Here is a 6,000-nt window from a genome sequence, read left to right as displayed (position 1 = left end):
TATCATAGAGGAACAAAACATGGAGAAAAAGAACTGACCATAAAGTCCAATCATAGTGCAGTGAAAAAAATCTATATATATAATTGTCTAAGGGTACTTCCGTCTGTCCTTCTGTCTGTCACCGTTATTCGTTCGCTGATTGGTCTCGGCAGCTGCCTGTCATGGCTGCCGCGACCAATCAGCGACGCGCACAGTCCAGAAAAAAATGGCCGCTTACTCCCCGCACTCACTGCCGGCGCCCGCATACACCGCTCACACAGGGTTAATGCCGGCGGTAACGGACCGCGTTATGCCGCGGGTAACGCACTCCGTTACCGCTGCTATTAACCCTGTGTGTCCCCAACTTTGTACTATTGACGCTGCCTATGCGGCATCAATAGTACAAAATGTAATGTTAAAGATAATAAATAAAAAAAAAAAACCTGCTATACTCACCCTCCGCCGCCTTTCTCGCTCCTCGCCACGCTCCCCGGACCGCTCCATTACAAGCGTCAGCTTGCGGTGCGGTCCCGTCCCAGGGCTGGTGTGCGGCAAGGACCTGCCGTGACGTCACGGTCATGTGACCACGACGTCTTCATAGGTCCTGCTCCCACCAGCCCTGGCACTTGCAATGGAACTCGGCTTCAGGAAAATGGCCGCCGCGATCTCGATCTGCGCACGCGCAGCATCCAGCGGCCATTTTCCTGAAGCCGACCACTACCATCTGCACAGGATCCCAGGAAGAGAAGAGGCAGGACGCAGAGGAGCAGCGACAAGAATGGTGAGTATGATACACTACAAGGGGCCCTCGGATCGTTAGGTGAGTATGTTTATTTTTTATTTTTTGGCCCTATACGTGCCTCGGTAATATACTACGTCACTGGGCAATATCCTACGTGGCTCTGCTGTATACTACAAGGCTGGGCAACATACTACGTGGCTGGGCAATATACTACAAGGCTGGGCAATATACTACAAAGCTGTGCAATATACTATGTGGTTCTGTGCAATATACTACGTAGCTGCGCAATATCCTACGTCGCTGTGCTGTATACTATGTAGCTGGGCAATATACTACATGGCAGGGCAATATACTACGTCGCTGGGCAATATACTATGTGACTGGGCAATATACTACGTAAATGGGCAATATAGTACGTGGACATGCATACTCTAGAATACCCGATGTGTTAGAATCGGGCCACCATCTAGTCAATAATATTTATTAATTACAATAGTATACATGTTTACAATAGGAAAAACAAACCAATGTACACAAAGAGTTCATTAAAAACAAGGCCGCACACCCAGATAAGAAAATGGCCATAAAGGATAAGATGTAGTCCAGCCAATTGCAAAGTGGCGGTAACGATGTAATTGCTGCCTGACACTGGCCACTAAATGTGAATTGTCATCCACCCATACTCCCATGTCTGTAAGCTTAGGGACAGTATAGGACCATAGGGGGATTAGAATAGAGGGGGCACATTAGAGTTAGAGAATAGAATAGATAAGAGCATTAAGCTGGAGTTACACTAAATGACTTACCAACGATCACGACCAGCGATACGACCTGGCCGTGATCGTTGGTAAGTCGTTGTGTGGTCACTGGGGAGCTGTCACACAGACAGCTCTCTCCAGCGACCAACGATTAGGGGAATGCAGCACCCGGGTAACCAGGGTAAACATCGGGTTACTAAGTGCAGGGCCGTGCTTAGTAACCCGATATTTACCCTGGTTACCATTGTAAAAGTTAAAAAAAAAAAAAAACACTACATACTCACATTCTGATGTCTGTCACGTCCCCCGCCGGCGTCCACAGGGTTAAAACTGCTTTCGGCAGAAGCGCTGCTATAATGCACTGTAAGAGTCATGTCGGCCTGGTAGTCGGGGGCAGGTATATCTCGCCCAGGTATTTGTCCTATGTGAATTAGGCCGTTCAGTATCTTCAGGATACCGAGGGGTTAATAACTGCAGGAATAAAGGCTGACCAGCTGGAGGTTTCAGGTGTCAGCCTGGGGCACACAGAATGTCTGTCTGTGTGAGACACATGTGAGTAAGAGCTGTGCTCATGACCTGTGTTATGTTTGCTGGGTGGGAGTAGCCCCCCCAGTTGTTAGATAGGAACGTGTTTGTTTAGTAAGTGCCGGACAGGCAAGGATTTATTTTTATGATTTGTTTTCTGTATTTGCTTTCACTTTAATAAACCTGACCTGAGGTCAGTCTACCTGGAAACCTGCTGTCGCCTCAGAGTTTAATGCACAAACCACGTGACCTTTGACCCCAGCAAAGGCGATCCCGGAGTGTTTTGTTACATTGTGGTGGAGAACGCGGGCACTCCGTGGCACAGGCGACAGTATGGAAGACGTGGTGAAAGCACTAGTGCAGTCCACTGCCATACAGCAGCAGGCCACTGCCGCACAGCACGAAGCTAATCGCTTGATGGCCGCACAGCTGAAGGAGTTACTGGACATGACGGCTGCAGACCGCCAGCTTCTCCAACAGGTGGCGCAACGCTTGCTGAGCATGCCTGAGGCTAATCCGGAAGCAGAGTCCAGGAGGATCCATGTGAGTCGATACTGGCAAAAGCTGACCGCAGAAGATGACGTCGAGGCGTACCTGACAACGTTTGAGCGGACAGCGTTGAGAGAGAAGTGGCCGAAGGAACGATGGGCCGATCTAATTGCTCCGTTTCTTTCCGGCGAGGCCCAAAAAGCTTACCATGACTTGGACCCGGAAGTCGCGCAGGACTTTGAGAAGCTGGGAGCTGAGATCCTGGCCCGGCTCGGCGTGACGACGGCTGTCCGTGCACAGAGGGTACACCAGTGGACATACCAGCAAGATAAACCGGCGCGGTCTCAGATGTTCGACCTGATCTACTTGACAAAGAAATGGCTGCAACCCGAGGAACTGACAACGCCCGAAATAATCCAGCGGATTGTCTTGGACAAGTACCTGAGGGTACTACCACCAGCGCTGAAAAAGTGGGTAAGCCAAGGAAATCCCACGACAGCGGATCAACTTGTGGAGTTGGTCGAGCGTTATTCCGTGGCAGAAGGACTTCCCGACGACACCGCCAGCACCCGGTCTGTGCCTCCTCCTCGTGGAACCGGTAAGACTGTTCCAGCGATTACGGGTGAAGGAAAATCGCCAAAAACTGTGGGGGAGGAACCCGGGACTGCTCGCGCTCCGAGACCGAGAGTATGGGACGGTGGTCTCAGTAGGGGGCCTGTTAGGTGTTTTCGTTGCCGTGAGAAGGGCCATGTTTCTGCGAACTGTCCTGTTACCACTGAACCCATGCAGTGCGATGTTATAGACTCTAAGAAACGCATGTCTTTGGTTACACAGCTGGTGAATGTGAATGCGGGCCAAAATGATATAGCAAAACACCTGTGTGAATTATCTGTTGATGGGAAAAGTGTTGTGGCGTTACTAGACTCTGGAAGTGTGGTGACTCTGGTGAAAGCTAGTCTGGTGGCACTTCCGTCTGGTTCGTCTGACAAATTCTCTGTAACGTGTGTGCATGGTGACACCTGCTCGTACCTAACAGCGGTCATACTGATTTCCACTCCCTATGGGTCTGTGCAACACAAAGTGGGACTCGTTCCCGCATTGTTACATGATGTAATTCTGGGCCGGGATTTTCCCCATTTCTGGCAGTTGTGGGAGAGTCAGTTGCTCCTTCACGGTAGCTGTGAACCTTCCCCCATGCCATCTCGAGGTCCTGAGTTCCTAGATGAGACCCCACAGGAAGATATTGCTGGGGAGGTTATTGAATCTAACCTTCAGTTCCCCTTCTCAGTTATGGCGGGGGAAACTGAGGAAACTGAGGAAATTCAGCGAGAGCCGGAGGCCGATAGCCATCCAGCACCCGGCCTGCCAGATTTGGGAGTTCAGTTGGATGACTTCCACAGCGAACAAATGAAAGATCCTACCCTGACTCAGGCTAGGAAAAATGTAAAAGTGATAGATAGCGTACCCGTGGAACCTGACACTAGGCTAGCGTACCCGTACATGATTCTTGAAAATGATTTACTCTACCAGGTAGAAAAAAAAGGGGAAGACACTGTGCAACAGTTAGTGGTACCCAAACCTTACCGGCGGAAGGTACTGGACCTGGCCCACGGACATATAATGGGGGGACACCTGGGGGTACAAAAAACCATAGAAAGGATATTGCATTGTTTTGTGTGGCCCGGAATACACAATGATGTGCGTAACTATTGTGAGTCCTGTCCAGAGTGCCAAATCTCGGCACCTAAACCTCGGTTCCGTAGCCCTTTGGTACCCCTCCCTATTATTGGGGTCCCGTTTGAGAGAATTGGGATGGATTTGGTTGTGCCCCTTCCCCGGTCCGCACGTGGGCATCAACATATCCTCGTCATCATGGACTATGCCACTCGTTACCCAGAAGCCATCCCTTTGCGTAACACTGCTACCAAAACGATCGCCAAAGAGTTGGTACAAGTGTTTAGTCGGGTGGGAATTCCAAAACAGATACTCACCGACCAGGGGACTCCCTTTATGTCAAGGGTGATGAAGGAGCTCTGCAGGCTCTTACAAATAGACTAGTTGCGTACGTCTGTCTATCACCCTCAAACAGATGGCCTGGTTGAGCGGTTCAATAAAACCTTAAAACAGATGCTCCGGAAGGCGATAGACAAAGATGGGAAGAACTGGGATTACTTGTTACCCTATTTGCTGTTTGCCATTAGGGAAGTTCCCCAGTCTTCCACAGGATTCTCGCCTTTCGAGCTATTATATGCCCGTCGTCCCCGTGGACTGTTGGATGTCGCAAAAGAAACCTGGGAAGGTCAAGTCACTCCCTTTAAAACGGTGATAGACCATGTAACGCAAATGCAGGACCGGATTGCTGCTGTCATGCCCCTTGTTAGGGAACATATGTTACAGGCCCAGGGAGCCCAAAGGCAAAGTTATGATAGAGGCGCCAAGGTCCGTACGTTTGCACCCGGGGATAGGGTGTTGATCCTAATCCCTACGGTGGATAGTAAATTTCTGGCAAAATGGCAGGGCCCCTTTGAGGTCATGGAACGACTTGGAGAAGTGAACTATAAAGTGCACCAGCCTGGTAAGAGAAAACCAGAACAGATTTATCATGTGAATCTGATAAAACCCTGGAAAGACCACACTGCCCTAACAGCGGATCTGCCCCGTCCGGTTTGCTCACCTACCATACCGGAGGTGCCGATTGCCGAGACTCTCTCTGAACGACAAAAATCTGAGGTTAAGCAGTTTTTGTTACAGAACCAACAGTTTTTCTCGGAAAAACCTGGCCAGACTAGGCTAGTGAAACATGAGATTGTCACCGAGCCTGGTGTCACAGTTCATGTGAAGCCATACCGGATTCCGGAAGCACGCCGTGAAGCCGTCTCCCAGGAGGTGAAGGCAATGTTGGACTTAGGAGTCATTGAAGAGTCGCACAGCGCCTGGTCCAGTCCAATCGTGTTGATACCTAAGCCGGATGGCTCTATACGATTTTGCAATGACTTTAGGAAACTGAATGCGGTTTCTAAATTTGATGCCTACCCTATGCCCCGGGTCGATGAGTTGATCGACCAGCTGGGTAAAGCCCGATATATTACGACTCTGGATCTAACAAAGTGGTACTGGCAAATCCCTCTGGCCGAGGCGGCCAGAGAGAAGACGGCATTTGCTACACCAGAAGGGCTGTTCCAGTATATCTACATGCCGTTTGGACTTCACGGAGCCCCAGCAACGTTCCAGAGATTGATGGATCGAGTCTTGAGGCCCCACAGGCAGTACGCCTCTGCCTACCTAGACGACATCATAATCTACAGCGTGGACTGGGAAGCTCACCTCCGGAAGGTACAGGCGGTGATTGATGACCTGAGAGACGCAGGCTTAACGGCGAATCCCAAGAAATGTCACATCGGCCTTGAAGAAGCCCGATACTTGGGCTACGTGATTGGCAGAGGAGTGGTTAAACCCCAGATCGACAAAATACAGGCAATTCAGGGCTGGCCGCAACCAGTGAACAAG

This window comes from Ranitomeya variabilis, chromosome 1 (genome assembly GCF_051348905.1).
Source record: "Ranitomeya variabilis isolate aRanVar5 chromosome 1, aRanVar5.hap1, whole genome shotgun sequence".
In the NCBI taxonomy this organism is placed as follows: domain Eukaryota; kingdom Metazoa; phylum Chordata; class Amphibia; order Anura; family Dendrobatidae; genus Ranitomeya; species Ranitomeya variabilis.
The sequence above is the reverse complement of the archived record's forward strand: the minus strand, read 5'-3'. Positions refer to the sequence as shown.